General features: G+C 36.7%; 1 protein-coding gene and 1 pseudogene across 1 annotated transcript in view; one reads left to right on the top strand and one right to left on the bottom strand.

The window, feature by feature from the left end:
- Positions 1–17,160, bottom strand: part of MICU3 (mitochondrial calcium uptake family member 3) — a 104,550-nt gene that overhangs the window by 74,776 nt on the left and 12,614 nt on the right.
- On the top strand, positions 7,995–8,604 carry LOC113924455 (annotated as a pseudogene).

Genomic DNA, 17,160 nt, shown 5'->3' with positions numbered 1-17,160 from the left:
CGTCCTACGGCTTGATTTACAAAGTCTGAATTGAACCACCTATAGGGAAAAATGTAATGGTCTTCCAATTTTTGCTCTACAATTCTAAAACTGAGTTATTCCCAAACTAAATTTGATGACAGATTGCTATACTCAAAATATTAAAAAAACCCTAAAAACTCTAAATCTAAGATCCAAGTAACAGAGAAAATAAAATTACCTGAAAATTCATATATATAAACTTAAGTTTTATTTTCTTAACTTGTTTCAAATTCTAACAGTTTCATTTCTTTCATTAATATAGTAAAATTCACTCTGAAAATAAAGTATCAGCAAACTTCAAAATAATGAAACACTACAGCATGTGTGACTGACAAATATTAACTATTAAATATAATCATGATTTCTTGGCTTTATATGGGCATATTCTAAATAGATATGTTAAAATTTTTATAGTGTTATTTTTCACAGATTAGGAGAATATAGACATTTAAGTTTAAGGGAAGGTATCATTGAAAAATTTTTAGATGTGGCAAATTTTGTGAAGGAAATGGAATTTTTCATTTCAAAAAGATCTTGCACAACTGCTAATGAAAACTACTCAAGCATGGATCTCAGAGTTGGCACATAAATTATCTTATATTTAAGTGCAAGGCCACACAGCAGAAAAATGAAATCGTAGAAATCTAGAGGTAAAAAAGAATTTAAATTTGCCTTTTCATTTTATTCCTCCTAGGAAATTACATTTTATACCTTCTAAGAAATTATTTTATGGGAATTGCTTAACATTCTTTTCAAGTTTGCTAAAAATGTTTAGGGAATTTTCTTTCTAGCTCTAGAAAGCTCTATCTTTTATGTTTTACTGAAGAACAGTGAGCTACATTTTAATCTCAGTTTTCTTGTTTATAAAAATGGAGAGTTTACATGGAAATAAAAATTTTAAATACAACTGTAAAACAAAATACATAATTTATTCATAAAAATAAGTAATGATCATTTTTCAGGTAACTGTGGAATCTCTAAGTCACGTTGACATGAGCAAGATGAATGTTTCAAAAGTGGGAGAAATAATAAAAGCTACATTTTTTAATTACCTCATCTTTCCAAAAGAAATAAAAATACTGTGTCAGTGCAATTATCTTCTTTGGAATTTCCAAACTCAGACCTTTGCAACTAGTACTTAGATGTTACTTCTTAAGGTAGTAAAACAAGGGCCTTCAGGCAACAGTGTACATCATTATCCTTCCTATGAATAACAGAAAGCGAAGGTTCACTGCCAAGGCACAGTCTCATGTTACTTCAGGTCAGCAATTTGAAAATTTACTCTGCGGTAAGGTCTGATTTTCCCAGGGAGGCAAGATTAAATGCCAGATAAAAGATTCACTACTTGACAATTAGAGAAACTGATGCCTACAAGCTGATAATACCCTAAAGAGGTAACTTGAAACAATTATATCAATTATCTAAACACTGTATAATGTATTACCTTTTAGCAGGTGAGAAATAGAGCCATGAGAATGAAAAATGGAAGAAGGGAAAATAAAAACCATTTGTATTAACCAACATTATTTTGATTACTCATCCTTATTAGTTTCTTTAAAAATGGCTTGATATTAAATCAAACCAACACTAATTTTAAAAATAAAGAATAAAGCATTTATTTGATTTCAAGTAGGAAGCTGAGCATTTGTTATTACGCCCTACCTGATACTGGCAACAGGGCTAACATTTTTACAAAACACCGAAGAGCAAAAATCTTTTAAATTTAGATTTTTAGGTTGTATTTTCTGGATAAGAATCTTATGAAATTCTATTTTTATTCCAGCTAAAAAGAGGTTCACATAAGTATTACACTTGGCTTTCTCAAATGGCTTCAGGCTCATTTACAAGCTTCTAAGAAGATAAAAGGGGCAACAGTTTCTTTGCTTGTTGGGTGGTCGAAAGGTTAAATATCAAATTCCAATGTGGGAAAATCCCAAGTACTCTAGGTGAAATGTTTTGATGCTAGGTAAATGTGTCCATGTGGAAATAGACACAGTCTGAAGACCAGCCAATAGTATTTCCCTGGCTGAAATCAAATAGAAAAAAAAGTTGTAAAAAAAAGAAAAAGTTAACTGACCACTTACTCTAAAGTCTCCACTTGTATTGTTATAGTAGCTTACATTATAAGGTTCTTTACAAGTTTGCAAAGTACTTTCACAAATATCATCTCAACATTGATAGGAGGATGATGTGAGTAAGTCATCTAAGGAGGCAGTATGCAGAGAGGTTTAGCGTGTGTATCTCATCTCTTCTTGCCTATTCAAAGTCTTTGCTCCAGCAATACCTCCCTTGCCCTGCCTACTCTCTCACTATTTTTCCCTCTTCTACTGAACACTTCCCTTCCACTTACACATGTTGGCATTCCTCCAGTCTTAGAAGGCTTCCTCTCCTACCTCTCCATTTAGCTACTCTTCCCTTCCTCCGCACCTTGTCTCCTGCTTTCACTTCCTGTCTCTGACCGCCTCTACCTCAGTAGGTTCTCCCCTCTACCACCCCACTAAAACTACTTATCAAGGTCATAGATGAACTCTTTGTTGCTAAATTCAAAGGTTAATTCTCAGTTTTCATCTTACAGCATCTGACACATTTGATAACTCTTTTTTCGTTAAAATAACTTTCTCAGTTTCCAAGACATCACTTTCCTGATTTTCCTTTTACTCCTCTGGCATTCTTTGTACTTTTGCTGGTACTTCTTTGCCAGTCCTCAGACTCTCTTTTTAAAACCTATAATTACTTCTTTGATGATCTCATCTGGCCTTTACATATTATAAACATACTGACAAATACAAAATTTATACATCTAGCCTTCAGAAATAATATAAATTCCACAAAGGCAGGAATTTTTAAGGGGTACACTTCAGCTTCTCCAGTTTCTTGCTTGTAGCAAGTTCTTCAATATTTGATAAATAAATGAATGCATGAAAGTGGTTGTAAAAACTTACTACAATTATTAAATGATTCCTTTAAAAGTTGAAGCATATTAAAAATCAATAATTATCTGGCATTAATGTAATTGGCTTCAGAACTGTGGGGTGGAGAAGGCAATACAGTCAAAAATGTTCAATAATTTGTCTTATATGTGTAACCACTTGAAGACTAGAAAGAGGATGTACAACTTTCAAGCCACCAGAGAGATAGAAAAGAGGGGGAAAAAAAGGACAAATCTAATGTCAGGGCATAAAGAGAAAAAAATTACACATGCTCATGTAATACAGCAAAAACAAATACAGATATGTCAATAAATATGAGTGGGTTAGACTCTCTCATTAAAAAAGAGCAACTCATATTTTTTTTTTTGATTTGGCTCTTTTTTTAAAATTTTTTATTATGTTAATCACCATACATTACACCATTAGTTTTTGATGTAGTGTTCCATGATTCATTGTTTGCGTATAACACCCAGTGCTCCACGCAGAACGTGCCCTCTTTAATACCCATCACCAGGTTAACCCATCCCCCCACCCTCCTCCCCTCCAGAACCCTCAGTTTGTTTTTCAGAGTCCATCGTCTCTCATGGTTCGGCAACTCATATTTTTAAGAAGCAATATAAACATTCCTTACAAGAGTCAGAGGTAAACATTGCCCCAAATGTTTGAAAATACACAAAATTACGGGCCAAAAGCATTAAATGGGACAAAGAAAAATTCACCAAGACATTACACTAATAAAACAAAACAACTTAAAATTATATGATGGAAAACCTGTTAGAAAAATGCAATTTGACCAACTCACAGTCATGGCTGAGATGTCAATACATCTCTACTAGAAATGGGTAGATGAAATGAAGAAACCATGTAAGAAAAAGAATCTGTGTAACAAAACAAATAAGATGCTTATTTGTTTTTAATAAACAAAATATATAAACTGACCATATATTAGTCTTCACAAAAATATCAATAATATAAAAATGTGGAAGTTATTTGGTTCAATGAAATATTCACAGAACATTGGGTAGTGAATATAAATTTATGAGGTGTACTTATATCAATGTAGATAAATTTCTTAAATATAATACTAAATAAAAATACAAATTATAAAAGGATACTACCAAATATGTATATATTATTCAGGGGTACACTCATTTGTAATAAAATTATGAAAACATTCATGGGAATGATAAAAATCAAATTTAGAACGGTGGTTATCTCTTTGGGGAAGAGAGAATTATGATAGAGGTATATATGCTGATGGTTTATTTTTTAAGCTGTCCAGTGTAGATATAGCTATGCATTATATTATTACCTATTTATTGTATTTTTAAAAGTAAGATATATGTTGTTTTTAAAAGAGAAATCATTCAGGTTTTATTCCTTGCCTCATATGGAAAAATGCTAAAATTTATCAGCAAAGAAATGAACATAAAAAAAGCACTTTGGAAAATTTGAGATACACTACTATACAATTAGACAATTCTTGGGTTAAAGAAGAAACGAAAACTGAGAATACAAAGCTTTTGAAAATAAATGACACTTAGGGACTCACAAACAGCAATCTGTGTAATTTGGTCAAAGCCATTACTAACATGGGAAAATTAATATCCTTAAGTATATTTTTTAAAAAATAAGAATTTAGGGGCGCCTGGGTGATTCAGTCGTTAAGCATCTGCCTTCGGCTCAGGTCACAATGGGATTGAGCCCCACATCAGGCTCCCTACTCCGTGGGAAGCCTGCTTCTCCCTCTCCCACTCCCCCTGCTTGTGTTCTCTCTCTCGCTGTCTCTCTCTCTCTGTCAAATATAAATAAAATCTTTAAAAAAAGTAAATAAAAAATTAAAAAAGAATTTAAATATATGTATTCAACTCAAGAAGCCAAAGAAAGGATAAGATAAATTTGAAGAAAACAGAAGAGAATAATCCATAAAGATAAAAGCAGAAGTAAACAAAACAATAAAACAGTAAATGAATTTAATTTAAAAAAAGTAGTATCTGAAAAGACCAATAAAATAGACAAACCCCTATCAAATCTGATTTGAAAAAAGAACTGAAAATGAAATAAACAATATTGAACACAAATTACAGTATATCCAGAGTTTGGAAGAGTACCCAATTATAAGACAAGAATCAGAAATCTATAGTATATTGATATAGTAACATTTTAATATAATACATCAATGAGTAGTAGTCTATGGCCATTAAAAAGGATATTGTAGATCAGGAGGTGGTACTTGCGTAAGATTTACAGGACACATAGCTTGGTGAGAAAAAAACAAGAAAGAATGGGCAAAAAAAGACAGAAACCAAGGTCATGCTTTAAAGAAACATACACACACGTATAGACTTTAGAAAAAGCTGTGGAATGCTACATTACTTTTTAAAAAGCAAACAGCACATATATTATTAGCCTCATTTCACAAAAGAGCTACTAGCCTAGTCTAGAGAATCCTTCATCACTGTCATACAGACAGCAACTGAGTCTATGACCAAATCCAGAGTTCTTCCACATTGCACAAGTTGGCATTTTGGAATAAAAGTGCATTGGTTTTGTAATCCTTCAGGCCTATGTTCAAATGCCAACTCCACCACTTCCTAGTTAGGTAACCTTGGGAAAAATAATCTCTCTGACCTTTAGCATTTTCAATTGTAAAAAATGGGCAAATAAAAACCAACTCCACAAACTGTAAAGATTAAATGAAAACTAAATGAGAACACTTCCTTCTCCGTTGGCCAATAGAATCAGTTCATCAAGAGTGTCTACTCTATTGATCAGCAGGTCCAGAAACAGTCTTTGGCAGCTCAGCTCCATGAATAAAGTTTGAGGTATCAAATGCCTTTGTGGTACTATAAGTTGGAAGTTCTTTAAATGTGTCCATGATGATAAAACCATTCCAACGGCCTGGCATTTCCTTGAGGCTCCCATCTGCCTTTACCACCTTTCTCTCAGTCTTCCTGGCTCAGTTCCAAACATCTAGATTATACGGTATGTGGTATTCTATTTATTTCTTAAGAGTGATGGCTGACCCTTCATGACAGAATTTCTAGCTATGCACTGAGCCACAGTCTTCTAGGTCTGGCGACATGACTCCCAAGATAGTTTTTCTAGACTGCAACCGGAAGGAATAAACATAACACATCATTAAAAGTTTGGACTATTTTACCCTAAATGAATCACCTTGAACTTACCCAACTCTATTAGCTTGGGCTGCCATAACAAAATACCATAGACTGGATGGCTTAAACAACAGAAATTTATTTTCTTACAGTTCTAGAAGCTACAAGTCCAAGATCAAAGCATGTTAAGTTTCTGGTGAAAGCTCTCTTTTTGGCTTGCAGATGGCACCTTCTTTCCATATCCTCACATGGTCTTTCCTCAGTGTGTGGGCACATTAAGAAAGTGTGAGTGAGCTCCCTGATGTCTTTTCTTATAAGGACACTAATCCTATTAGATCAGGAGCCTACCTTTATGACCTCATTTAACCTTGTACTTCCTTGGAGGTCCCATTTTCAAATACAGCCACACTAGACATTAGAGTTTTAACACATGAATTTTGAGGGGACACATTCAGTCCATAACACCAACCACAGTGACTCATCTGCCCTTTTCCTCTACTCATTTATACAGGTCTTAAAAATGCTCTGGCAGATCACTTCCCTCAAGCTGGAATTTTATTGTCTGGAAGAACTTGAATACCTGGAGATTTTACTACGTGTCCTCTTTTGGATCCTTTATAAACAAACAAACAAACAAATAAACAAACATTCAGTAAGATGAGTCCTAGAGTCCTTGGCCTACCTGTACCCCAATGGAAGGTCACAACTTGAAGTTCCCTGCCCACCAACCAGCCTTGGCCTACTTGCATCATAGTGGGGGATCTCCTGCATGCCAGTTCTATCTCATGGTTCCCTGTCTGTCAACTGGCCCAATGCACACCAGCAGGCAGTTTCCAGGTAGCCAGTCCTAGCTATGTTTTCGGGTCCGCCAGCCTCAGCCCAGCAACTGTGGGAAAAAAGCTCTAGCTGTGAATACGCCTTTTTTAACAAGGACTAAATCCCAATCTAGGGAGGGAGCCCCCCTTCCAAGTTTGTTCTTTCCTTAGGTTTTCTCCCTCAGCCCTAGAATATTCTTTTGAATTTTGATTCCTTCTTAGTAGCTAAGCTCTTGTAAAGAGTGAACAGTTCTTCATATTGAACCTTATCTGTTCAAATTACTGTGTGGTTTCCATCTTCTGCCTGGCCGCTGACACAGAAGAGCTTGAGATGAGTGTCACTGGGTGTTTCACAGTGCCCCAGGAACAAGCAGAACAGAGGCACACCAGAGTCAGAGAAAGAAGCCTCTTCTGCCTACAGTGTGCCCGCTGCACAGTCTACTGGCAAAAAAGAAACGTTTGCAAGTTCCAACGCCAGCATTACAAGCAGATGCAATGAACGGCAGACTCGAAGCTGAGGCAATAATCTGATACCTAGCATCGTAATCTTGCTGCTATCCATACACAGTCGCTATTTAGCTACATTTAAAAAAAAAAAAGTTAACACATACCAAGACCTTCTTATGTGCCTGACCATTTTAAGCTCTCTTAATAATCCTGTAATGTGGAATGACTGGGTGGCTCAGTCGGTTAACATGCCTTTGGCTCAAGTCATGATCCCAGGGTCAGTCATGATCCCAGGGTCGTGCTCCCTGCTCAGTGGGGAGCCTGCTTCTCCCTCTGCCTGCCGCTCCCCCTGCTTGTACTCTCTCTCTCTCTGACAAATAAATAAAGTCTTAAAAAAAAATAATCCTGTAATGTAGGGACAATTACTATCCCTACTTTACAGATGAGGGAAATGAGGCATGTATATTTAATTAGCTTTGGCAAGGTTCTTGAGTAAAAGAGCTGAGATTCATATCTAGGTATTCTGATTCTAAAGACCACACTCTCAACCACATGCTATATTAATTTTTGTTTCCATTGCTAGGACAAAAACAAGCTTTAGAACTTGAAGAAATTTGTTCCTTTTCTGGAGGCCACTTCCCCCACTGATGCAACACACCATTAGCATGGGACAGCTTCCTCTTATGCTCCTGGGCACAGCATCACCCTTTAGACTAGAAAGCTGGTGGGCACTGAGGAAGAAACAAAACAAGAAGAAAGTGGAGGAGGTGCTAGAGGATGAGGAAGAAGAATATGTGGTGTAAAAATTTCCCAAACATCAAGAGGAAAAGGCAAAGTGGACTACCTCCTACAGTGGAAAGGGTCGTCAGATGTGGACAACACATGGGAGCCAGAAGAGAACCCGGGCTGTCCTGACCTCATTGCCGAGTTCCTACAGTCACAGAAAACGGCACATAGGACAGAGAAATTATAGGAAGGCAAGCGCAAAATTGACTCTGATTCTGAAAATAAGGAACAAACCAAAGAAGAAAGAAGAGTCAGAAAAGCCATGAGGCTTTGCCCAGGGTCTGGAGCTGGAGCTTATTAATGGAGCTACAGACTCTGGTGCAGAGCTCATGTTCTTGATGAAATGAAAAAATCTGATGAGGGTGACCTGGTCCCTTCCAAGGAAGCCAATGTCAAGTGTCCACAGGGGTCATATCCTTCTATGAGGAAAGTCTGATGTGGCATTCCTACCTCTCAGAAGATGGTGACAAAAAAGATGACAAGAATTAACTCTCCTGAGTACTAACCCCTGTCACATCTAACTGTGGGTTTCAAGTGGAGAGGGAAGGAGTTCTACTTGTCTTGACACCACAGAGGTGGCTTGAGATGTCCTTTGAAGAGTCAGTACAGTACTTAGAGCCGCCCAAAGGAATATAAAGCCTTTCCAGCTGTGTGGTTTGCATACCCATCCCAGTGGAGGGGAAGGAGAAGTGCAGCAAGGCAGCTCATTCTGAACTTTGCTGAGAAAAGCAGAATGCCTTCCATGAAGGACAAAACTTGCAGAATGGGTGTATAGGAGAGCAAACGACACTGTAGCTCTTCAAAGAGCATGTCCACAACATACAGCCTGCTTTCCGAAAGTGTTCATTGCATTTTTATAGTGTGGTGTGTATGTAGTTTCTGGGGATCACTGGTGTAATATTTAGGGGTAGGAGGGATGGAGTAGGAAGGGAGACAGGTAGAATCATTTTTGTTAAAATTTGGGGCCTGATTGGGAAAATGGTGAAACATTGGAAAGAACAACCTAATGATGATTTGGTTTTATGTCCAGAATATTTTATCTTTTAAAAAAAAAAGTCACTGGCAACCTAAATGAAGACTGTGAGAGACTGTTTAAAAGCTGTGAATACCTGAAACTTCTAAGTCAGTGTGTCCCCTGCCTGAGCTTAATGCTGCTCCCAACAAAGGACTACGGCAGTTAGCAGCTGTCATTTGTAGAATGGAAACTGGTTAAGAAGGGAAAGTTTTATTGGAACATATGCCAGGCGACTGTTCTGTCTTAGAGATGCTAACCCTTGACGTTGACAAGACCCTTTCTTTTTCAATTATAAAGTTACAAATATCAGCTTGTTCATCCAAGCAACCGGCTGAGGTATTTGGGGAGGGGAAGAGGGTGGAATGGAAGGTGGGAGAGTAGGGAAGGAAAGGCCCATGCTCTTAGAATGGAAAACTCTGGGAGCCTCTCTGCTTTTTGAACTGTGAACTCTGAAACCACTGGTGGTGGCACTGACAGCACAAGTTCACAGGAGCACGTTGAGTGGGAGGATTTCAAAAGCCCTGGTCTCAGGAGAAGACGAAGCTTTCATACTGGGGTAATGGTTCACTTGTGCTATGGTGAGCGCTGTGAGTTGTGTAAGACTGTTGAATCCCAGACCTGTACCTCTGAAACAAATAATACAATATATGTTAAAAAAAAAAAAAGATGAAGAAGAAGAAGATAGCAGGAGGGGAAGAATGAAGGGGGGAAATGGAGGGGGAGACGAACCATGCATAAGAGACTGTGGACTCTGAGAAACAAACTGAGGGTTCTAGAGGGGAGAGGCGTGGGGGGTGGGTTAGCCCGGTGATGGGTATTAAAGAGGGCACGTTCTGCGTGGAGCACTGGGTGTTATACACAAACAATGAATCATGGAACACTGCATCAAAAACTAATGATGTAATGTATGCTGATTAACATAACATAATAATAATAAAAAAAAATACAAACAAAACGAAGTTTTTCTAATCCCAGGAATTACCTAATACCCAAAATGCTGTCTTGGATCATGAGATACATCAGTTCTCGACATTGTCTAGACCTGTACCTAAAAATCCACTGTAAAATCTTCTTAGGCATGTGTTAGGTTTCTGTGAAAACTTTGTTTAAATGTAAACTTGGTACCACATTGTCAGTTTTTGTCTTAAAACTATAGATAAAAAAAAAAGTGAAGAGAAACTCTATTAGAAGCTAAAGTTCTTGGGGCGCCTGGGTGGCTCAGTTGTTAAGCGTCTGCCTTCGGCTCAGGTCATGATCCCAGGGTCCTGGGATCAAGCCCGGGCTCTCTGCTCCGCAGAAAGCCTGCTTCTCCCTCTCCCACTCCCCCTGCTTGTGTTCCCTTTCTCACTGTGTCTCTCTCTGTCAAATAAATAAATAAAATCTTAAAAAAAACCAGAAAGAAGCTAAAGTTCTTTAATATTACTATTAAAAAAGACAGCACACTTAGATAGTATTTATCTCTGAAAGGAAACTATAAACAAATATGTCAAAATGTTAACAAGCATTAATTCTGAATGCTGGAATATACAGTTCACCCTTGAACACAGGTTTGAACTGCACAGGTCCATTGATCCATGGATTTTTTTTTTCAATAAATACAGTACAGTGCTGTAAATATATTTTCTCTTCCTTATGATCTTAATATTTTTTCTCTAGCTTATCTTGTTTTAAGAATAAAATAAGGTGTATGTATATTGTAATAATATGCATATAATACATACCACATACAAAACAGGTGTTAATCAACTGTTAATATTATCAGTAAAGCTTCTGGTCAACAGTAAGCTATTAATAGTTAAGTTGGGGGGAGTCAAAAGTTATACACGGATTTTTGATTGCACAGGGGGTTGGTGCCCATAGCCCTATATTATTCAAGGGTCAACTGTATAATTTTATATACCTTTTAAATTTGACAAAAACAACTTTAAAAAGAGAATATAAGAAAAAAGCACGATTAAAAGGTATACAATCTTAAAAATAATTCAATTTTTCAGTTGTAGAAATTATTATTGAAAAGGATATACAAGTTTTAAAAATCATGTAATATTACTTAGTTTTGGCAGTTTATTCCCATTACGTTGACATTTTATTTTCAGAGAGAAATTAAATGTCCCTGAATTTAACATGAATGAAAGCTGAAAAGGCATTATCTGGGACAAAGTTTATAATACTGGTGTTTTAATTTATAAAACGGATTTAAAATATATATACAAAAGAATATTACTCAGCCATAAGAAAGAATGAAATCTTGCCATTTGCAAATGGAGCTAGAGGTATAATGCTAAGCAAAATAAGTCAGAGAAAGACAAATACCATGTGATTTCACTCATGTGGAATTTAAGAAACAAAACAAACAAGCAAAGGGGTAAAAAAGAAAAAGAGAAAGAGAGAGAGAGAGAAATCAAGAAAGAGACAAGACTATAGAAAATAAACTGATGGTTACCAGAGGGGAGATGGGTGGGAGATGGGTGAAACAGGTGACAGGGATTAAGGAGTGCACTTGTCGCGATAAGCACTGGGTGATGTATAGAATTGTTGAATCACTATATTGTACACCTGAAATTAATTTAACACTATATGCTAATTAACTGGAATTAAAATAAAAACTTAAAAAAATTAAGTTTAGAGAGGATTAAAAAGATGGGAACATTTAAAGCAACAAGTTATAATCAAATAAAATATTAGGAAAAATAAAGTGATTTTAAGATTAAACAACTATTATAGCTAAAATGGACCTTACAAATTCAAATCAATCATCCCTACCTAGGACATTTCATAGAATAATAACCCTGAAAGGTTAAATGACTCAGTTACTGTTACAAAGACAGGCGGTGGCAGAGCCCTAAAACTGAACCTCTCTACACACATCTCATTTGAGATATAAACATTTTTAAAGGTATAATTAATATGAACTCTCTAACTTCTGTTCTCAAGGTTTTATACTTGGAGAATTTTATGTGGGGATTCAGTTTTATTATCTAAGAAAGTCTGAAATACTTCCATCTAGAAGTTACCTATGAGGGAAGATAAAAAAGCTGATGCTCAAGGAAACAGATTAAGTTCTTCTCTATCTCCAAATACAGAACTATGCAGTGCGTATTTGCAGGAACCATAGCAAGTTCATAAATTTCTAGCAGATTACAGAGTATATACCTGGAAAGTGGCTCTTGATCAGGCTCAAAGAGGAGGTGGTTGTAGAGATTAGGCCAATGAATTTCTCCTACCACAAGGAAACCTGTAAGACTTGAGGTAGGAAAGCAGATACTCCTTCAGGTTTCATCAGTGCAGTAAGATTATTTTTGCAGACGGAAATTTACTTAGATTACCTGAGGACAATATAAAATCTACACGTTATATATGATATACATACTTTCAATTAAAATTCCTATTTAAACTTGAGGAGTTATCAGTTCTTATAAGAGAATTAAAAAGTTAAGGATATGATGTTTGAAGTAATTGGTGGTACAAAAATATATTAATTGTATCAATGAAGTCATTCTTCTTTCTAAGCATACAGCTAGAGTACATTTCCCAGTATCTCTGGCACTTAGATGTGGCCGTACGACTCAGTGTAGAAAATGTAGTATGAATGGCAGTGATGCCTGCCATTTCCAGGCCTGGCCCATTAAACCTTCCCACAAGAAGGCTCCCTCTATGCTCCATCACCCCTTTTTGGCTAACTGGTATGGTGACACCCTGAGTAACCTTGGAAACCACTTGTTGAAGATGGCAGAGTCACCATCACTCTAGATGTCTGAATGACAGCATGGAGGAGAGCCACATGCAGGAGTCTTCCTATCAACCTGTACACAACCCAAGAATTATTACATAAACAATAAGTAAGCTTTTATCAGGTTAATCCACTGAAACTTGAGGGTCTACGTGTTAGTACAAACTAGCCTACCCTAGGGGCGTCTGGGGGGCTCAGTCAGTTAAGCATCTGTCTTCAGCTCAGGTCATGACCCTGGAGTCCCAGGATCGAACCCCGCATGAGCAGGGAGCCTGCTTCTCCCTCTCCCCTGCTCCTCCCCCTGCTTGCACACATGCGCACTCTCTCTCTCTTTCGCTCACTCTCTCTAATAAGTAAAAAAATCTTTAAAACTAGCCTACCCTAATAAAATCCTATTTGAATCTAATTCTGTATGTTAAATTGACCCTGAATCTTGGAAATGATGTGAATGTCCTGACAAGAAGCAGAAAATGAAAGCTTATAATTAGACAATCTGATGTTACTTTTTTTTTAAGATTTTATTTATTATTTATTTATTTGAGAGAGAGAGAGAGAGAAAGAGACAGCAGGGGGATGGGGAGAGGGAGAGACAATCTCAAGCAGACTCCTCGCTGAGCACAGAGCCCAACGTGGCTTTGGATCTCATAACCCTGAGATCATGACCTGAGCCGAAATCAAGAGTCAGGTGCTTAACTAAGTCACCTAGGTGTGCCAAAAATCTGGTATTTCTTTCTGGAGAAGAGTACATTGTAGGACTGTGCTACATTCTAAAAATTAAGGAGAAGCTATCCAAGGATTTTATGTGGCCAAGGGTGGAATGTTTACTTTTTCAAGAATCTTCCTTCATCAGTAAAAACTGGTCTTAAACATACTCCCAAGTTTAACATTCCTGTGGAACGAAATAAATGTGGTCAGCTGTCTTTTATCAACCAATTTTATTTATTTTTATATTTTTGTCACTGAGATGGTGAAGGCACTCTGCTCTTCTCTGCCACCAACTTCACTTAGGCATTAATACCTGCCAAATAAATCACTGATGCTGATGGAGGTAGATATGCCCTGGTTATATCACTTAACCACCTTGCCAATGGCAACTTGTAGGCATTCCTACTCACTTTTAAAGAGGACTCTGAAACATAACTCATGGTTTTCCTCATCACCCCAAATCAAGTCAGAGAGAACGTTGGCCCATTTAATAACTTAGTCTCAAAGCTCTCTGACTTCCCAACTTCAAAATTCAAGGAAAAAATTCTATCACCACACTACATTATCACCTAGAACTGCTCCATCTCTTAGGCTACTGGGCATTGCTAGAGAAAAATCATGGACTCCAAACTCCTTTCCCTAGTTTTGCAGGAAGATACCTTTATTCCTATGGAGCTAAAAGTGAGAGAAAGATAAAGGCAAATTTAGTTCTGAGGAAGTAAGAAACTGAGCAAATTTACTTCTGATAGATCATTTTCTCTGTGAAAATGGAGGTCATTTGCTTGAGACAGAACAAAGTGAGGTGTGCTGCAGGTAGAATGAAACACATTTTGAAGTAGCTGTTGTAGGGTTAGAAATGGAGGTATCAGGGACATCTAAAAAGATTGTTAAACATGTCTTTTTGTCACAGGTTTCTGTTTCCCAAGAGTTTATACCTAGATAGAATTTCTGAGTTATTAGGCATGTGAATCTTCAATTTACTATATAATGACAACCTGTTTCCCAAAGATTTGTACTCCTACCAACAGAGTATGAGAATTTTTGTTGCCAAAAGTGGTCAATTTTTTTTTTAAATTTTACCCATCTAATTGGTAAAAAATGGTGCTTCATTATGGTTATGATTGCATTTCCCTATTATTAGTGATGATCATCTTTTCACGTGTTTGGTCTTCTGAGTATCATTCGCTTGAATGGCCTGTTCAAACCCCCCTGTCCATTTTTCTACTGTGTTGTCTTTTTTAAAAAATGATTTGCAGGGCACCTGGGTGGCTCAGTCGGTTAAGCATGTGCCTTCAGCTCAGGTCATGATCTTAGGGTCCCAGAATCAAGCCCCACATCGGGCTCCCTGCTCTGCGGGGTATCTGTTCCTCCTCTCCCTCTGTCCCTCCCCCAGCTCATGCTCTCTCTCACTCACTCTCTCTCAAATGAATAAAATCTTTAAAAAATAAATAAAGAATAAAAAATGATTTATAGATCATTACTATTTATTCTGGATATTCTTTGCAAGTGCTACATATTGTAAGTATCTTCTGCCATTCCAAGACTTCTATTTTATTAGAAATTTTTGTTTTAATGAAGTGAAATGTAGCAGTATTTTCCATTCTAGATTGTGCTGTTTGTTTTGTTTTGAAAATCCTCCCCCGCATAGGGCCAAAATTTTATCTTCATATATATTCCTCTAAATATCTTGAAGGTTTTTTTTCTTAAATCACATTTAGGACTCTAATCGACCTCGATTATTACAGCATGAGGTAGACATCTAATTTTATTTTTGTTTCCCACATAGAACACTTAACCTTTAATCAAGCCTTATTGTCTTCCATACCACTATAGTTCAATATTTGAGGACCACCTTGTTTTAACTCTTTTCAACATAGTAATAATTACTATTTTTGTTGTAGTATGTAGTCAATGCTTAAGAATTACTTCATTTTTTTACCAATTTTTGTATTCACCATTCCTTCTTGAATTTTACCCTTCATTTTATGTTCATGTGTTCCTCATAACCATTCTTTAGTAATTCTTTCAGTGATGATCTGAAGCTGTCCCAATCTTATAAAAATGATTTTATCCTCATTCCTAAATGACAATTTACCTAGGTATAGAAATCTAAGATGGCAATTATTTTCTCTCAGCATTTTGAAGACATATTATACTACCTTCTGACTTCTATTCAGTGTTACAAATCAGTCTTCAATCGGGCCAGCTACTATCCCTTTGTACAAATCTGTCCTGCTTCTCTTTATCTTTGATTTTACAGTTTTACTACAATCTGGCTAACTACAGATTTCTTATTATTTATCCCACCAGGACAGTTTATGCTTCCTAAATCTTGGGATTACCATCTTTGTTCCTTTCTGGGAACTGTTCAACCATTTCTCTTAGAATATTGCCTCTCTCATTCTCAGTCTGTACCTCCTGATAGACAAATTTTATTTTATTATTTATTTTTTGAAGATTTTATTTATTTGACAGAGAGAGACACAGCGAGAGAGGGAACACAAGCAGGGGGAGTGGGAGAGGGAGAAGCAGGCTTCCCGCGGAGCAGGGAGCCCGATGCGGGGCTCGATCCCAGGACCCTGGGATCATGATCTGAGCCGAAGGCAGACGCTTAACAACTGAGCCACCCAGGTGCCCCGTGATAGACAAATTTTAGATTCGGTCTATTTTTAATGTCTATTAAATTCCCCTTAATATTTACCATTTCTTTAAAAGTGTTACATTCTGTGTAGTTTCTTTAAAATTATTGTCCAGATTACTAATTACTTCTTCAATTACATCTTATATGCTGCCTTAACTATCCAGCCTTCAAGGACTATATTTTACATGTCTAGAAATTCTTTACTGATTCTTTTTCATACTGATTTTTCATTATCTTTAATCATTTTGAATACACTTAACTTACAGATTCAACCAAATTATCCTTTTTGTTAGGAATCCACTCAGTTTATTAACTCTTCTTTAATAAAACTTCATATATTTGTACTTTGGGATTATGAGCTTACCCTCTTCCATATCTTTTCTGTAGGAATTACATATGGCCAGTGTTCACGGTATTTCCTCCAAACAAGTTTTCTATTTCTTTCTGTCAGTGACATCAGCTTTTTCTCTGTTTGGGTAGTGTACGTTCTAACTCTGAACCCATATGAGGTAGTGAGGGACCATGTTTATACATTCTCAGAAGATTTTTTTTTCCACTTGGAGTCCAGGCAGACATCTTCAGGTCTCCCTGTCATCACACTAGGAGAATGACTTTTTCTAGGCCATTCTTTTGAAGAGGCTCTGGGTGTCTCAATTTCAACTTCCCAAGGTCTTGTTTCCATCCCCAAACAGGCATTAAAATCCAAGCGCCTACAATTCTATGAATAATAATCCACTTCTCGCCCAAGCAAGCCACAGCTCACGCTGTTCTAGTTATTAGTTTCCTCTTTATTTCTGCCTCTGGCAATTTCCCTTAATTTCTTATGAGTACAGTATATTTAAAAGGATGTATAAAATATTTTTATGACAGATTATATAGTATGCTATTATTGTTAGAACCAAAAGTCTAAACCATTTATTTTATTAAATGGGCATTCCATAATTTATTTATGAG

The sequence above is a fragment of the Zalophus californianus genome, chromosome 2 (assembly GCF_009762305.2).
Source record: "Zalophus californianus isolate mZalCal1 chromosome 2, mZalCal1.pri.v2, whole genome shotgun sequence".
Taxonomy (NCBI): domain Eukaryota; kingdom Metazoa; phylum Chordata; class Mammalia; order Carnivora; family Otariidae; genus Zalophus; species Zalophus californianus.
Note: the sequence above shows the minus strand (reverse complement) of the source record. Positions and strands in the feature narration are given on the sequence as shown.